The sequence below is a fragment of the Solanum tuberosum genome, unplaced genomic scaffold (assembly GCF_000226075.1).
Source record: "Solanum tuberosum cultivar DM 1-3 516 R44 unplaced genomic scaffold, SolTub_3.0 scf00510, whole genome shotgun sequence".
Classification (NCBI taxonomy): domain Eukaryota; kingdom Viridiplantae; phylum Streptophyta; class Magnoliopsida; order Solanales; family Solanaceae; genus Solanum; species Solanum tuberosum.
In genome coordinates, this window is record NW_006239425.1 from 283,030 (window position 1) to 302,705 (window position 19,676).

The 19,676-nt window shown below is 34.6% G+C and overlaps 1 pseudogene; it reads left to right on the forward strand.

Annotated features, from left to right (window-relative positions):
• The first annotated feature begins 6,380 nt into the window (after positions 1 to 6,380).
• LOC102583508 (histone-lysine N-methyltransferase ASHH1-like) overlaps positions 6,381 to 19,676 on the forward strand; it is a 16,065-nt pseudogene continuing 2,769 nt past the window's right edge.

Sequence of the window (19,676 nt, forward strand, 5' to 3'; positions counted from 1 at the left end):
TAAAAGATAACGAAATTTGTAATAGTTATGTATCAAATACATAATTATGAACATGATATATACTAATTTGTGTTTTAATAAATTAGGATTATGTATCAAAACTAATATTTGAACATGGAACATTGTACATGATGAAATTGTAATGTATCATAAAGTTGAAACGAAGGCATTATACATAAATTTATGAATCAAAGTCAACTACATACATTAGAAATATGAACCTTGGGTAGAGAATGGTATTTATCAATATGTTCCACTTTTCCTCCTCCTTTTTATGTATCAGAAAAATATGAACAACAAAAAATTGGAAAAAAATGTACCGTAAGACGATAATATAGATCCAACTTTTCTACCCTTTTTTTAAGAGGGGGGGGGGTTGTTCATAGTCAATTTAGAAGATGAAGTACATCCTTCTTTGATTTCTTTAGAAGACGAAGTACATCCTTCTTCGACTTCTCAACATTATGATTCGTCATTGATAATGGATCATGCAACCGTTTGGAACTGTTTCAGCCCAATCATCATCGTAAGAATCACAAATATGATCCATATTATGTGAGATTAATTGGATAATTTCAGTACTAAAATAAGGAACATCATCTTTATGTATCAAGACTTTGAAGATGAAAAAAAAAATGATGAACTGTAAGTTTGAGAAGAAGAAAAAATACATATTGAGGAATTCGAAATCGATTGACTGGAGAGAGAAAAAAAATTGAAATTCAAAATTGTAATGAAGGAAGGAATTGTTGAGATTGAGGGAGTGAATATAGGAAAAGATTGAAGGAGTTGAAAATAGGAAGAGAGAAATGACCTTTGTGAGTTGAGAAACTATGTATCCGGAAGAGTGGGGTTTTGGAGGAAAAGGATGGATTTTTGTAATATTTTGAAATGGAAGGGAATAATAAAATATATGGTAAATAATGTGTAAATAGATAGTTTTTCCAATCATTATTATAGTTTAGTAAGAGTCCAAATTTTACCTAATCCTTCATAGACTTGGTTAGTCTATTTAGGACTTTTTCCACACCTATAAATATCCCACAAATTCTTCTTTGAAGGGTTTGGGCTTTGGACTTTGACAAAAGGAGAATACACATCAGAGCATTATAGGAGTTGTGAATCTCTGATATTTCTTTTAATAATTCATTATTAGACGTTTTTATGATTATTAACATCAATATGATTGCTACTATGAACATGAGTCATCAAAATTTTACTTTGTATGAAATTTTTGTTTTCTATCCCATCTAAGATGTCCATTGTTTTCGATGAGAGGTCCGCCTTCATTTTTTCGGTTTCTTCTCTTTGCCGGCAGTCTTTCCTTAAAAGAACCAAACGCAAAATCCCTAGAGGACATTTGAGTTATAATTGGGTCATAGTGTTAATTCGGGTCATGGTGGATAATTATGGAAGATGGGTGAGTTATTAATTTTAGGTATAAATTTAATAAAAATTGGCTAAATTATTGAGATAAAGCCATATGTCCAACCGTTAGTTTTAAGGGTATACACTTACCAAAAGATTGACAGTAAGAGTATATATAACTTTAAAGTATAACGGAAAGTATATACATACTCGCTCCGTTCCTTTTTATATGTCATCCCTTTCTCAATAGTTGGACCATAATACTTGTTATTTCATAAAATCAATGCATAAATTACCATATTCTTTCTATTATGCCCATTGATAGAGTAGTTAATTAGTCTTGAAAATATATACTTTGACCAACCTAGGAAAACTAATAAATAATTAATAAGAAAAATACTTGGATGGGTACCTCTTTGATAAATAATTACTGATTTTAGTGATACTTTTTATTTATTACAATCTATAGCAATACATAGAAATACTATAATAAATCTGCAATATGTATTATAAGTGAATTATGTATGCAATATATATGTATTATAATTGTTTTAAAATATATTATGCTTGTTTGGTATGAAATTGACACATTGTATTACAAGTGTATTAAAATCTGTGATAAATATATTATCCATCAATAAAACATGTATTATATGTTTTTTATAAATTGTTCTCTGTAATATGTATTAAAACTATATTATAAATGTATTAAAAGTGATCAAGTGAAAAAAAATGTTATTGCTATAAATGGTAAATATTTTCTTAACATAGTATATTTATGTAGGTTTTCCTAATTAATATTCATTGGAGTACTTGATTAATTACTCTCTCCATTCACTATTCTATAAAATCTGATTTTGAAAAAGAAATCTCAATAGACAAATTAAAAATAAAAGATGAAGAAAAATTCAAAAATAATCTTGAAAGTTGAATCTTAATTTTTTCAAATAGCCATCCAAATGCATTTTAATTTTATTAATTACAAAAAATATATAGGAAAATTGAGGTGGGAAAATTTTAAATTTTTTTAAATTTTTGGATCAATTGGTGAAAAAATTTGGCTCTAAAAATAAACTCAAAAATTTAAATAGTCATCCAAATGCATTCTAATTTTTGAAATCTAGCAAATTCATCATTTATTGAAAAGTTGACTTACGAAAACATTAAATAAGGGTAGAAGGGTAAAATTACTTAATTTCTTAATGCAAGTGCAATAGCACACTATTGCCTTATATACTCCGTTAACATTTTTCACTATTTCTTTTCACGAAAATAATATTTTTCATAGGAAATTTGCTACATAAGTTATCAATTATAAAATGAAAATATGATAATTTTAAGGGGAAATGCATAAGCAGCCTATGCCCAAAATCCCTGAGACACACATAACTTTTACTAAGGTCCTATTAACCCCCCCCCCTCCCCGAACTTATTTTATATATAATTTTCTACTTCTTTTCGGCATACGTGACACTATCCTTGAAAAAATTGTCAGCATGCTCTGGGCCCATAAGATAGTGCCATGTAGGCCAAAAAGGGGTAGAAAATTATATATAAAATAAGTTCGGGGAGGGGGGGGGGTTAATAGGACCTTAGTAAAGGTTAGGTGTGTCTCAGGAATTTTGGGCATAGGCTGCTTGTGTACTTATGCATTTTCCCTAATTTTAAAGAAGTAAAATACAAAGGTAAAAATTGATGATGTAAGAGTAGAATAAATACTTTAGAAAAATCAATTAGAAAAAAAAAGGAGGGAATATCTATTATTTAAAAATTGGAGTACTAGTTAACAAAAATAAACAAATAAATAAATTTGGAATGACGTCGTAGAGGTATTCAAAATTTCATCGTTAGAACTTCAAACAAAACCCATCATTTGTCTTCTAGCTTAAACCCCTTGAGAAAATCTATTTTCTTTCTTCACAATAAATATAGATTGTGATAATCCCAGTTTGTTTGTTTGTGTATATATACGAAGACATGAATGGCGATTTAGTTTTTCGGAGAAACATATTTTCAGAAAACATTGAGTCAAAGGTATGCTCAATTTCACATTTTTTTTCTTGATTTTTGGTGTTTCTATCTCTGTCCAGTTGTGATGTTGGATTAATTGAATGAAGCTGCTTTTGAAAATTTGATTTATGCAAAAAAAAAAGTAGGATTTTTATGGGTTTAGTTTTTTTTTAAATTTTTTTTTTTTGTTGTTCAAGGGTTAATTCTAGTTTGATCTAAAAAGTTTTGTTGTTCACTGCTTTTGAGAAATTTGATTTATGCAAAAAAAGTTTTGTTGTTCACAGGTTAATTCTAGACATATACCTAGTTTTAAAGAGATTTTTTTATGGTTTACAGGCATTGGTAATTCTGTATATGAGTGATTTTTACTTTTAAATTATTTTGCTTTCTGAAGCTCTTTTGTTGGTTCAGATTCTTGGTTGAAGGGAATTCATACTTTTCGAATTTTTATTAATTCGTCGGTCTCATTTTTCATTTCTAGAATAGGAAGCACAAAATGGACTATTTTTAGTTGATATATAGGAATGCACACCCATTGATGGCTACTATACTTTTTTTTTGGTTGTGTGTGTGATCTTGTGCTTGGATATGAAACTGATGAAAACCTTTCACTTTGTTGAGTTTTTGGAGTTTCCAGATTCCGCAAGAGGTTGGATAGATGTCGCATTCAGGCAAAGACAACAATGTGGTACGCTTAAGTTCATGTTATTTGTTACTATTTCTCAGTTGTAAAATTCTAGAAATGTGATATTGCATGTACTTACTGTGTGTTCTTGAGGAACTATTGTATTTCTAAGCTACTTGTTCCAAGCGGCAATAAGATTACGAGGGAAAGAGAGTGATAAAAGAAGATCCATTCAAGGATATCTTAGAAGTAGAAAGAAAGATGCAGTGGTCGTACTTTCTTTACATCATGTGAAGCTTGGAAGCACATGAAATATTTAACACAAGAGGATGTAAACTTAGAAAGAATGAAGAACGACATGCTTTTTGTTTCCCGCTTGTGCATGTTAGAAAATGACTAAAGATCCCTCTAACTTTAACTTCTTGAGAGTAACCTATATGTTTGCCTGTATCATTCTCATGGAATGAAAGCTTTTATTTGATGTTTGTATTACTAGATTAACACTTTGAGGTTGCATATATGATTTCTTGGAGAAATTAAAACCAAAAGTGGTGGCATACTCGTATTGCTTCCCACCACTGTGGAAATAGAGACAATTGTGGAAGAGAGTCGTTACTCTAACATGTGTGTAAGGCGACGTTATCAAAGGCAATTGTGCAAAAAAGTAATGAGGTCTATTGGAGCTTTTAAGATTAAAATATATTACGATTTTAATAAGGAAGCAAACAAAAAAATATTAAAATAGAAGAATAATAACTATATGTACAAAGGAATTAATTGTTTTTTCACATTTAAGTGATTTTTATCATCTAGTGTTGCCTATTAAGGACCACACCCATTTGTAGTAAGGTATACACCTTAGTGTCTTGATGACTGCATAGATGCGCCAACTAAGCAAAATGCGGCGCTCAACCTATTTTTCGCTCAACTTTAGAGCTTAACCACACCTTAAATAAGTCTTTGACAACACAGGTATGTGCATACAATTTGCTTTAGCAAATGCGTAAAGTAATTTTAGTCATTCATTCTTTAGGGTAAACTTGATGTTTCCAACTCGAGAATTCAAGTGTTTATTTTCATTAACAGAGAATCAAATTGAATTGGAAGTCATAAGTTTTGTTAAGAATATAAGTAACACATTTAGTACTGATGGCTCTCAAATGTTGAGTAATCTTCTAGATTATGGAAAAACATTTTTACAAATTGTCCATACATACCAAACCATCCACTTTTATATAGAATTCCACTTTGAATATATTATGTTTGATATTTCTTTAATATCATAATATGAATTTTAGTAGTCAAGATATGCTTAAGCTAATTGGGGTATCATTATTATTAATCTATCAAAAGGAAAAGAAAACATAATATCAAACTTTTAGCGTTTGTTAAGTGTCCTATAGGTAAAAGAAATGGACTAGTTTTGGACAATCCTCACCTTACGACGTATATATTGGGGTTGAGTTATGTTTAGGTTCATTTTGTTACTAGAGTCAGATCCATCCCTATATTTGGTTTATCTACTAGCTCTAAAATGATATTGTTTATGTTCAATAATGAGGTATAATTTTCTAGTTTTGGACACCATAAGTGAATAAGTTTTGGGAACCACCAACACAGTAGAAGTTATGACAAGGGAAGAGGAGAGGAGAAAAAAGGAAAAAGAAAAAATGTGGTTCTCTCATGCTCTTTAGAGTGCATCTCATTCTCTATGTTGGGTGGCAATAATACCGCTTCAAAACAGTACAGGGGGTTAATCAGACCCTAGTATAGTTAAAAGTCATAATAAGCAAAAGCAAACTTCTTTTAGGGGAATCTTATGTATATATTGTCGACGTGTCTAACTATCTTATGAAAAAACTAAAGCTATGAAAGAGAACAAATTCTATTTACTTAATTATGTTTTCAACACGCCTCATCATGTGCAAGCATGAACCATGCACATGCTTTTTGATAATGGGTTGTAGTGAGGCTCGAGTTCACCACCTCTATATGCACTAATACCATGTTGAATTGTGTAACCATCTCATCTAAAAGTTTAAGATGTTAGATAAATAGCACTTTATTTACTTATTTACGTATAACATATGATGCAAGAGAAAATAATGATAGGGGTAACCACCGGTTCTTTTTAATAGAGTATTAAAATAACTAGACTAAGTGAAAAATATGAAGTATCGCAAAAGTCAAATTAAAAAATCATTTTAAATTTGTGATTCAGATGCAAAGATGAAGTTTAAGCTTCTAGTTCTAGTGTAGTGCCTGTACTAAATTGGTAGGTTTTTATTTCCTATTTGGCAAAGTTTCCTTAACAATTAATATATTGTATTGACAACAACAATTTTATTACTTAGTGTGACCGTTTCAACGTAGAGCTATGCATGATAAGTTACAAGCTTTAGTGGCAATTATTGCCTTGGTGCTTGTACTGAAGTTCCGCCTAAGCGAGACAAAGCGTCTAGTTGCACTGCACTTAACTTCAAGGTGTAACGTAACAACTATATTTGTTGTGACCTTGGAGTGGAGTTCCAATATTCTTCAGGCAAGTCAAATTAGGAACCTAATTGAAGAATAATATTTTTTATAACCAATTAGAGTTGACCTTGAATTTGAATCTTAAAAAGTTCCAAAAATATGCAAGCATGATTAAAGACTCCATGCTACTGATCCTCTTTAGGAGAATTTATTTAATATTAATTTGACCAAATTCTACTACAAAAATGATGATTTGGATGTTTGTCTAGCTTCTTTCAACGTTTCTCTCCCATTTTCATCTTTCTGCCATTCTTGATAATTTTCTTAGTCATTGTTCCCCAATTGGATGAACATTGGTTAAGAAAAGGTTTTACACCCCCATCAAATTTTAGACCTGGACCAATAATTTGATTCCTGAGAATGTCTCACTGGGTAATGTTGTTCTTGGATCCTGAGAATATCGGTTAATAGTTGTACTAGTATAAAAAGACTAGTAAGTGAAGATATTAGTGTCTTCTGTTGAGTACATATATGAATTTCATCATTTTTAGTAGACTCTGGTGGTATAAATGGTATAGAATTATTTAAACAAGTGATAATTGAGTCAACACATGTCTAGACTAGACCACTTTTATTATTTCCCTTCATAACTAACTAGTTCGAAGCTGTAGTTCCTCAATAATTGATCTTTCTCAACAAAATCCGGTTTGTCCTCTCAACAAACATGGGCTTATTGAAAATTGTAAATCATTTCGACACTCTTTTGGACTATATTGACTCCTTGCCGCTGGAAAGAGCTATACTCATAGTCATACACATTCTACTGTTCTAGCACCATCTTAGTGTTGCTGTTTTTATTAATAAAATTTACGTATCGAAAAAGTGGGCTTATTTAATATCCTTCTGGTTTGGAATAACAATGTTATGGTTTCTGCATTCAATTGTGCCTTTTCTTATCGAGTTACTTCACCTGCCCTTCCATCAAAACATGGAAGCACACATCGATGGCATGGTGTATGTAATCCTGTATGATATTTGATTGTATATTTGCTAAAATAATACTGTATAGTAATGTTTATGACTGTATAATAAATGCAGACCCTTTAAGTAATAAATGCATATTTTGCATTTCAATATGCCACTCTATTAACATTAAGTAATGATGACTGTATAATAAATGCTTATATACTTGATTTTGCATTACAATATGTCATTCTATTTACATCAAGTAATGATGAATTCTAAACTATTTTTTTTTAAGGTCCAACTACCCGAAGGAGTAACACCATTTATGCATATTACTCAAAATGAATTTTTATGGCGAAAGTGAGTTCAAAGCCTTTCTTTGTTTCTTTTAATGATGCTTTCCCTGCCAGTTAATTGCATTCTTTCTTTTGATAGTCCTTAAACTTTGAAGTTCATTTTCATACACTTGTTGCTTATACTTTTGAATTATTGTTACGCTGTCTGCAATTGTGAGTACCACTTGGATGACATATTGATTATGGTCGAAACAGTTAGTTTGCGTATCCAAGATCTGGATACTATAACTATGCAAAAGAGATTGGCTATTGCATTATGTTAACATTACCATTTTTTTAAAAATGAGATTGGTTATTACCATTGTTTTCACTTCTAAGATAAAGCTTTCAAAAGCCACTAATAAAATATAAAAAAAGAGATTAAACTTCGATAAACATTGTATCTTTTTCCATGTTGTGCCAAGGATGCCGTGGGAGTATGAATTCAATGATAAGAATATGAGTAAAGAAGAAATTTGAACTGCGGATTGTGATTATTTGGTCAAGCTTAAAAGGAAGAACTTTTTGTGAGTTGAAACTAATGTTGAATAATGATTATGTTTCATTGTTTTATAAGATGAGACACAAAATAATAGTTTCTTTTTGTGAAAGAGCAATAAGTTCTTGTTTCATTCCTTAGCAAGTTTTTGTGTCCTACTTCTTATTATGTAGTTTATAGCTTTCTGACTTCCAGAATTGAAGTTTCTAATGTTTTAACTTGAATCCTAAAAAATCACCAAAAAGAAGACAGAGAAAAGTTGTGTCCTAAATGATGCATTACCTTGATTAGTTGACTTTGAGTTGGAGTTGAATGGTTTTCAATTATTATTGATCTTGGCTTTAGGTAGTCAATTTTAATTGCAATTTTCTAATGTCTTGAAGGCATAAGAAACTGAGAGAAGAGGATATTGCTATATGTGAATGCAAGTATGATGCAAGTGATCCTAATAGTGCATGTGTAGGAAGATGTTTTGAATTTATTAACAAACATTGAATGTACACCGGGATACTATCCATGTGGTGACACTTGCAGAAATCAGGTAAATTAGATAATTATCTAAATTAGTTGAACATTACTCTGTTGTTTCTCTTTATTAGTATACTTTTACAGTGGTCTTATCGATTTCTAAATTTACAATAGATTTTATGGATAGTGCACCAAATTTGTGTTACAATTAAGTGTTGAGAAAAAGTGAGAGTAGTGGTATTTTAGAACTTTTATGATAAGCTCAAAAAAGTCTTGTCATGCTATTACCTTTCCTAGTTTTTTTATTTTTTTAAAAAGAATTCCCAACTTTGATCATGGATATGGGCGAAAGTAAAACTTTGAGTTTGGCATCCCAAACTTTGACATGATTATGGGGTAATAACAGTGTAGGATTGTTCTACTAAGTACCACCAGAAAGGGGAGGGGGTGTCCAAATTAGCTCAAAAGCTAACTGAACACGGTGTACAATTTAGGGGGGACTCGTAAATAATATTGGCAGGTTACATTGATTTAGTGCTAAAGGTTGGGAAATCCCATCAATCCATATTGGAGAGACGTCTAACTTACTTAGGAAGGGCCAAAAAAGAGTTGAAAAGAACTCCTAAAAATGCCATGATTCAAGGTGGCAATTTTTTCAGCAGGTTTATTAGCCACCCTAAAGCAATGACTAATATGGTAACCATGCTCTTCAATTAATTTCCTGGCATCTTGAACCATACCATTGATCTTCCACGGTGGGTTCCATTCTCTTTTAATACATCTAGTTAACAACATGGAGTCTGTTTCAACCCAGACATTAGAGAAGTCTCTATTAGCACACCATTTAAGTACATAAAGAAGAGCTGCCATTTCTGCAATGTTACTCGTGCCAGGTTCCAATTGATGCATTAAGCAAACACGAGGTTTCCCAATGAGTTTCTGATCAGACCACCTACACCACAACGGCCTTGAATGCAACTACCATCACTGTTGAGTTTTACATACATATTAGGAGGTTTTATCCACTTAACTATGGTAGTGGTTCTGTGGTGAATTTCGGCATCCAAAATGTAGTGTATATTTCTCCAAGACTCTACAATGTTAGCTTTTCCAAATTTGTTCTTAGTAATCTGCACAATGGTAAAAAGAATGTTAGCTTTAGATCTGTATAAAAGGCTTAATAGCATCAAATTCGTTAGAGCATCTTTCTCTCCATATCTCCCAACAAATTATTGGGGGGGAGAGAGCATGAATAACAAAATTAGCAATGGGGTTCTTTGTAACAGTATTCCACTAATTGATGATGTGGATTTTAAGAGTCCTATTGGTGAGTCTCACTCCCAGTGGACCTGCGATCTCACACCACACTTTTCTAGCATGTTCACCCTAACAGAATAGGTGATTCACTGTTTCCAAGTTGTTCTCATTAGTTGCAGCACAACAATGACATCCCGTGATAATATTGATGCCCTACTTAGCCTCTTTCTCATCAGTAGGAAGCCTGCTATAAATAGCTCTCCATGTAAGGAAAGCCATATTAAATGTAATGCTATTATTCCAGATCTTGTTGGTGGCATTGTTGTGGTTTCTTTTCTTTCTAATAATATCCCAACCAGAGTGGAGAGTGAAGTGGCCAGAGTTGGTGTTTTCCCAGATAGATTTTGTCATTTGTGAGGTCGTTGAGAATAATCCCCTAGTTGATGATATTGTTCTTTAGATCATTCGGGAGCTCTACTTGGAGCGAATTCCAGTTCCATTCACCATTACTAGTAAGAACAATATTTAGCTTGATAGAGCTATATCCTTCATTGTTGGGGTAGAGCAAGTGCAAGGGTCCTAGAGCTGACCATTTGTCAAACCAAAAATCAACATCTCCTTTTCCAACCTTCCAGTAAATATGTTGCTCCGCCAATGACTTAACTTCACAGATGACTTTCCAATTTTGAGAGTTGCTAGAGGACCATTGAGTCTTTATAGGGTGTTGATTCTCGAGGTACTTAGCCTTCATGTAATCTCCCCAAAGAGAAGAAGAGGTTCTTAGGTTCCACCATAGCGTAGCCTTGAAGTCCATACAAACATCTGAAATTTTCCTAAAATTAGCACCACCTTCTTTAGAGGGGTAATTCAAATTATCCCGTGCAATCCAGTGATGCTTTCCTCCAGAATCAAATGCAGACCAACAGAACTTTGCAGTGATTTTTTCAATGAGCTCAAGGGTACCTTTAGGAGGGTTGGTAGCACTCAGAAGATGAGTAGGGGGAGCTGGTATAATATGTCTTATTAAGGTAGCTCTTCCTCCAAAAGATAGCAATTTGGTGTGCCAACCTCTACTTTTATTAGTAACCTTATTGACAATGTCTGAGTAAGCCAGTTTCTTCTTTCCAATGATAAGAGGACACCCAAGTTACTTTATGGGAATTTCTTGATATCTCAAGCTAGTGTATCTTTTCAGTCTATTGATGATACACTGAAAATAATGGTGTTATCAGTAAAAGTTAAATGATTAATTTTACGACTATTATTGAACATATAAAAACTCTTGTAAGCAGTGTGATTATGCAGATTGTTAAGCATTTGAGACAACAATTCAACGCTCAGAATGAAGAGGAAAGGGGAAAGAGGATCTCCTTACCTCAAACCCTTAGAAGAGTTAAAGAAACCATGACGACCTCCATTTAACACTATAGAATACCAGTTGTTGGAGATATAATTATGGATAAGGTAAAACAAATGCTCAGAGAAACCAAGATGCCTATGAACAAGGCAGATGTAAGTCTAGGAGACTTTGTCATAAGCTTTAGTCATATCTAGTTTCATCACTACATTGCCCCCTCTGTTAGGTTTGCCAATATCACTAATAATTTCTAGGGCAAGAAGAATGTTTCCAGTAATGGCTCTTCCTTTGAGAAAGCTACTTTGATTCCTGCTCCCAAGGCCTAGCTTGAGTGGCAAAAGGTGGAGGATTTGTGACTTAGGTCGCAGGTTCAAGCTCCACACAATACAAAGAGAAGCTCGGTATTTAAGTGGAGTAGGATAGAGGGGGGGGCCCATTATTCACCGAGTTTAGAAGGCTGTGATTGGTTCAAAGTGTGACGGGTCATAGACAAATTTTTCGGTTATCAAAAAATCTACTTTGATTCCTGGAGATAATTCTAGGAAGGATTGAGGTCAATTTGTTAGTCAATATTTTAGAAATAATTTTACTAAAAACGTTACACAGACTGATAGATCTCAAATCAAAAAAAGATTGGGGGTGATCAATCTTAGGAATAGGAACAAGACAAGTATGAGTATACAATTTTTTGGAAGGATATCACCTGCGAAAAAAGCAGTCACAGCTTTATGGAGATCTGATGCAATGATGCTCCAAGTACTTTGATAAAAGTACCCACTTAGGCCATCCAGTCTAGGAGCACTATCGAGATCTAGAGAGAATACACAATCCTGAAGTTCTTTGAGTGTTGGAAGGGTGCAAAATATGTCATTGTCCTCTTTTGTGATGCACCTATGAAGAATATTAAGGGAGCTATAATCAGGGTTAGTATTGTCACAAGTAAAGAGATTCTTGTAAAATCTGATAGCCCCTTCAGCAATTTTGTCATTTCCTTTCAGGCAGTTGTTGTGTTGATCCATAATTTTCCTAATGTTCGACCTTTTTCTCCTGTCTCTGATGATGTTGAGAAAATACGCCGTGTTGGAATCTCCTTCAAACCATTTGACCCTAGCTTTTTGTTTGAGGATAGACTCTTGAAGTTTGAGAAATCTAGTGAATTCGGCCTAGAGGCTAGAGAGATCTCTCTTGTTATCTCCGGTGGTTTTGGTTACACTGTTGTCTTCAAGAGCTTGAATTTGGCTTTCAAGTCTCTTAGGTTCTTCGTAGAGGTCCCCATAAGCCTGTCTAGACCAAGAACTCATAGCTTTGCAAGTCTTGTTGATTTTCTGGTGAAGGATATACAGGGGGTTCCTATTGACTTCTTCATTCCAAGAGTTTTGAACTATATCCAAGAAGTCAGAGTGATCCTCCTATATATTCAAGTATTTGAAGTATTTGATAGTTGGAGGAGTATCATTATTCATCTTAACCAAAAGTAGAGCATGGTCCGAGCACGTTCTGGATAAGTGAGTAAAATTAGGTGCATTATACATATCATACCGTAAAGAGTTATAGACAAGTCTATCAAATCTTCCCCAAATAGTGTTAGGGGGGTCTCTATTGTCGCACCAAGGATATTTAGAACCTGAAAAACCTGCATCTTGAAGACCACACTCATTAAGGCATTCAATGAAATCAAGAGTTTCTTCTATGAAGTCTTCCTCCAAATTTCTCATCACTGGATACCACCACATTAAAGTCGCCTGTTGCTCCCCAAGGGTCTTGGATAATGTTTGCTATAACTCTCAATTCTGCCCATAAGTTTTTCCTCAGCTCTGTGCATTAGGCATAGATAACTGAAAGGAGAAAAATTTGGTCAACATTTTGAATAACTTTGAGAAAAACATGTTGCTCCCAATTCCCAATCATGAATGACCTCATCATCAATGTCATTCAACCAAAGGATCCAGATTTTGTTATAACTGTTGTTGTAGGCCTGATGAAAACCAAGCTTTCTTCTAAATTTATCCATTTTAGCACAAGCAACCGTAGGTTCTTGTAGGCAGAGGAGAGGAAAATGAAATTGTTGTTTAAAGAGGAGTAATCTTTCCAAGGAACCGTTGGATCCTATTCCCCTAATATTCCATGATACAAAGCTAAACATTGGAAACATTAGTTGTAGGGGTTATTTGATTTTGAATATTGGTTGTGGCAACTTTGATAGTAATGTTAGAGCATCCTCCCGGATTGGAGGGGTTCCTTGGAGGTAGGTTGTGCTTGGTTGTTATGTCCAGAGAATCCATAGGGGGTATTTAATCGATGAATATCTCTTTTCATGATCCCTGGTAGCCTCACCGTAGCCTCACCATCCCGATTTAGAGGAGGTGAGATCCTCTTCAAAACATTCCATGGACATATCAAAGTCTCCACCTATAATGGTGAGGGACTTGGTGAAGAAATTTAAAAGTTGATTACTTGACTTCACAAATTTTGTAACAATATCTCTTGAGATTATCTTTCTTTGACAAAGTGACAATCAATCTCAACGTGCTTAGTCCTCTCATGAAATATTGGATTTGATGCGAGATGAAGATGTGCTAGATTATCACACACAAGTTCCATCCGATCGATTTCTTCAACTTTTAGTTCTTTTAGCAACTGTTTGATCCGAAGGATCCAGATTTTGTTAGCTGGTTAGGCTAAGCGAGCTTTCCTTAGCCAGTTGACCTAACCAGCTAACACCCTAGATTATGAAGTCGCTTAGCATAACCCGAGCTTTCCTTAACCAGCTAACCTTACTTCGTAACCTTAGCCTCCCTTTCTTTATAGTTTTCTAGTTCGACTAAGTGACTTGATTTCCCAAATTTTTAGGGCAAAACTGATTTTTGAAGTTCACCTCTCGAAAAAAGTTATTCCTAGCCAAATTCAACTGCGCCTTCTAGCCTTTTAAGCATACTGTAAAAAAGAATAACAATGAACAACGAAAAAGCGAAGATTAAGAAGAAAAGCTCAAGAAAGCAAAAGCAAAATCAAAATCAGATGCGCTGCACGAGGGCGTTTCGAAAGCCAATTTTGGTACGATTTTACTTTTTTGATTTTGGATTTTGAAAATACACTCGTGCTTGCATTTGATATATCTAGATACATATTGAAGAGTTAGATCTATGAACTTATCTTCTTTTCTTTATTTAACATTTTTTCTTAGTTTAGAGATTATTTTTCTATTCTAATCTTGGAAGTTTCGGTGACATTTCCCTAGGGTAAAACCGAAAAAGTTTGAAGAGTTTAGATCTAAACCTTATTGTTTGTGTATGATGTAATTGTTCATTCCAAATGTGCTCTAGTTCTGTAACGACCCGAACCATCGTTATTTAGGAAAATTAAATTTTAGAAAAATACTGGGCCACTGTCCCTCCAGGGCTGGCTAGATGGCGCTAGGGCGGCGGCGCCATGGTGGGGTAAGCTTGCGCCAGAGCGGGATAGGCGAGACAGAATGTAAATTACACGAAATCTTATTTTCTCCTTCTTCCTAAAATACCTAATTTAGACGTAAACCACCCTAGAAATCCCCAAAAAGCTGCTCTAAGATTGGGAAGGAAGGAGAAGGAGATTCCTAGCGTAAGGAGAGCGGTGGATTGTGGATTTCCAGTCAAGATCACCGTCACGAAGTCCGAAAACAAAAATCGAAGCCAAAAACTCCATGCAGCTGCTTGGTGCCCAGGTAGGCTAGGTTTATTAATTGAGTAGTTATAAATCAGTGCTCACTACGTAATATAATGTAAATCAATGGTAGGATTTATGCGTCGGCCTTCATGCACCGAATAAGAGATAATTAAATCCTAGGAAGAAGCCTTAGACGATGAACTAGGGATAGGTGATGATTGTGATTTCATGATTGTGTGATATATGTTTGCTCTTGCTTCATTATTCTTTTTTTATGACAAGGGAAACCCGCAGCCGCTACCCTTCTAGTGCGCACAGGGTAAAACCCCCGCTCCTATGCAATAGCTCGCAAACCACATAGGAGAGGTAACCCAGACTAGGCAAGCCCGGTGCGATGAGCTCGACCCAGAAGCAAACCCCTTGCTTTCGCTAGCAAGGGGTTTCAAACTTGAGACCTCCAACATGGAAGTCCCAAGCCCAAACCACTGAGCCACCCCGAAGGGTTGCTCTTGCTTCATTATAATACGTGTATGTATGCGAATGTTGCAATTATTGATCACAATAGTAGTAAATGAGATAGGTGAATGATGAACACCATGAATCATGACTTGATTGTATGATTTTGAGAATTATACTTAGTGATTGTGATTGTGGCATATTGAATGGATCAGGTGTTGCGTTCCAACACACTAACTTGGATCGGTTTCCACGTTCTGGCATAAACATGGGATCGGTTTCCACGTTTCGGCATAAACATTGGATCGGGTACCATGTTCTGGTATGCTAACAGTTTGGGTTTGAGTTCCAAGAGAGGACCAATGACTTGACATAATTGCATATCTATTGATTGTGAAGTTGTACGTTGTTCTTAAGTGATAATTGATGTTGTATTGCTCCTGAAGGGTTAAAAGAAGGTGATGACCTATCTCTGTTTGTTCTACTATGTTGATTTAATTCGTTATGTATCTCATTGTTAAACGAGCCGGAGAGAGACAAGGGTTCAAGAGTTGTTAATATTGAGAGAAAGGTTGTCCGGGTGTTGCAAGGGATTCGTGGTTAGAGGTTAGGAAGCCTTGATAAGAGGCGCCAGGTGGCAAGGATTGGGTAAGATGAAGAGAAGGCAAGGGTATGTTGTGTGAGGTTGATAGTTCAGGGAAATGTTGGTAGTTGTAATTGTGAACTCTTCTATGGGTTAGAATGGTTAGGCCATGACTAAGAACCTAGTAAGGCGAATTGACTGAAACGGAAGTAGTAGTAAGGGTGCTAGTGTAATTCTGAGGCATTCGAGAGAGGGTAAAGGTGGAGGAGCGAGTGGTTTTTATTGCATGATCTTTCTAATTGAATTCTTATATTATGTGGTGGGCGTCGGGTTGACCGATGATGCCTACCAGTACGTGTGGTGTGTACTAATACTACTCTTGCTATGCCTTTTTGGGGATAGTCTGGATATGTAAGAGCCTTTGATTGACCGTGTTATCGGGTATTTGTGGAAGTGGGAGGTAGTAAGTACCCCATGGAATTAGTCTAGGTGCGCGCAAGTGGCCCAAATGCCACGGTTATAAAAAATGAATACTTTTAATTGTTGTATTACAAGTATAATTAGGCATCCTTGTGACCAGGAAATCTTCCTTATTTTGTGTAGACTATACTCCTATAAAGGAGCTCCATCGTATGTTGCAAACCACCAACCAGTGAACATCTAGAGATTTATGTGATATGAGGAAGCCGAGCTCTATAAAATTTGATTCTATTGCCATGCAACAAAGTGTGTTATCGTTGCATATGTGATACCCCAGGGAGGTCATGTGCTCTCTATAACCGTAAATGGTGATTCATTTGCTTAATAAATTTGGTTGCGGCTAGAAGGTTTTCCGAGAAGGTTTGATATTTGGGTTTGATTGATATTTTGTGAGAAAATGCAACTATGATCTCTATATTTGTACAGAAGGTTTCCTATTTCATTGGGGTGTGATTAAATGCTTCTTCAGAATTAGGCGTTTATCAATCATATATGTTGAGGAACTGGAAATCTCTGTTAGATTGAACTCGCTTTGTTCCAAGCAGTTGTCGTATGGCATAATTGCTCCTAGTTATTCCTTTATAAACAAGAAAATGAAATTAAAAATAATTGCTGCTTGTTATTTAGTTCTTTTTGTGTTGAGAATCTTTTCTTCACTTAAATTTATCCTTTCATCTAGTGTGAGGAGGAGTTTGTGGTTCCTTATATGTGATGATTGCTTCAATAACTAATAAGAGATTCTACTCAGTGCCGTATTAGAAAAAAGACAGTGAGTGTCATTAGGATTGTTTTGAAGTATTTTTCTTGCTGTCCACAGAGATTCCAGAAATGTGAATATGCAAAAACTAAGTTGTTCAGGACTGAAGGGCGTGGTTGGGGTCTTTTAGCTGATGAGAATATAAAGGTAATTCTGCTGAAGCAACCCCCTATTTAAATTATTTTTGACCATTAGTTTGTATAGCACAGTTTCGGCATATATAAAAAGAGTTTTCTTTTTTTCATCATCAAAATTCCAGAACTGAGCCTATCAAATTCGAGCTTTCTGTCGAATATCTTAAAGGCCTTTGTGCAGTAACTGTATTTATGGTCTATTCTTAATTGTTCCTCTCTCTTCACATTATAGGCTGGACAGTTCATCATTGAATGCTGTGGAGAAGTGATATCATTTGAAGAAGTAAAGAAAAGATCTCAGGCTTATGAATCTCATGGTAAGTTATCAACATTAGAGATGGTTGATAATACATAAACAGATCACTACTATGATTTCATATGATTTGTGCAGACCTCAAGGACGTGTACATAATTTCTGTGGATGCTAATAATTTTATTGACTCCACCCGGAAGGGAAGTTTTGCAAGATTCATAAATCATTCATGGTAAGTGCTGGAACTCCGGTTGTCAAATTGATGAAAAGCGAAATACGATACATATCTTGGTCAGGCAGTGACATATTGTTATGGTAATTGTGTTTATTGATAACACTGATACTGTGTCTTCCTGAATTTCACAGCAGTCCAAATTGTGAAACAAGTAAATGGATAGTGTCGGGGGAAACAAGGGTAGGTATATTTGCGAAGCAAGATATGTCTGTTGGAATGGAGCTGACATATGAATATAATTTTGAGTGGTACTACGGGGGTGCAAATGTTCGTTGTCTGTGTGGAGCTGCAAACTGTTCCTTATTTTTGGGTGCCAAGTGTCGACGATTCCGGGTAACTTAAGTTTCTTATGAATTGTTATATCTGGAATACCCTTTGTAGAATCATATCACATGTTCCTTCTTTCCAGATTTTAGACAACAAACAGAGTAATGATTTATGCATATAGATTGAATTTGCTAATCACATACTACAATCTGCAAGTCTAACTCAGTGTGTTGCATTTGAAGCTGAAAAGGAAAGTCATTCAGGATAAATCTTATTGCTCCGATAAAAAGAAAAAGATAAATGCTTATTGCTTATTATGTTTGAATTTTAGAGCACAACAATTGATGTCTTCTTCTGTTTTTTCATTTAAAACATAGTTGATCACTATGTTCTAATCCTGAGACATTGATACACAATCTTAAGGGGTTTTGAATTATGACACTGGACATAGATTTCACAGTTCATTTGAGATTGTCTGGAAAGGAACGATAATCCTAGCTAACGTAAATAGTAGAACTTAGTAATTCAAATGAAATTTATTAGAAAGAGTGTGGTAGATGTGCTCATATTGGTAAACATAACAAAGAAAAGGGAGGAAAGAGCTACCTGTTGATATATGCTTTCTTCAGTACTCTAAAATATAATAGATGCTTCTAAATTCGATATGAATCTGTCAGTCTCATATGTTATTCTTTTGTTCCATTTTTTTTATCTTTTCTCAGGAGTACAACCATGTCTGGGAAGATGGGGATGACAGGTAATGCTCAACTTTATTTTTTTGTAGTTTGTACAAATCTTAAGACTCTGGTTCTGTTAACTTGATTTGTTTCAGGAGCTCCATTACTTCTACATCTTGATTCTCTATGAAAAAGAGAAACATTAGAGTTGAAGCTTGTATCATTTTGGTTTACTGTTGGATGACTTGACCTTTACTTTCTAACTAAATGATATAATTGAGGTAGTTCACTTATTTGTAGCAGTAATAAGAAAAACTTTCAGGTAGTTCTTTATGAGTTTCATCGGAGCAAAATTGTCCATGATATTATAGTTTGAATGCTACAGCTTTTACTCATATCCTTCTAATTCTTGGATATTTATTTCAATCGGGCTTTCTTACTGCAGATATATCGTGGATGATCTTCCAGTTTATGACTCAACAGATGATGAATCTACTCTAGTGATCTCTGGAACTAGTGGAGGAAATGAGCACACAAAGATATTGAATGACGGTGAGGGGTCTACGTTCAAGTTGGAACCAACTAATAGTGCAACCAAGAAGTCTCAACGCAAACCCAAGCTGAAGGTCAAATATCTCGTTCTTACTTTTATTCCTTGTATTCTCATGTCACGATCCAATTTAGGACCACAATCGGAGCTTAGGAGCTAGTGTTCAAATCAATGCTTATTGATAATTAATAGAAAATCGGACAGATTTCCTCCACTTTAGCGCTATCCAAAAATTTCCCCTGTCTCAGAATCAACAATAGAACCAATCAATATCAACCAAAC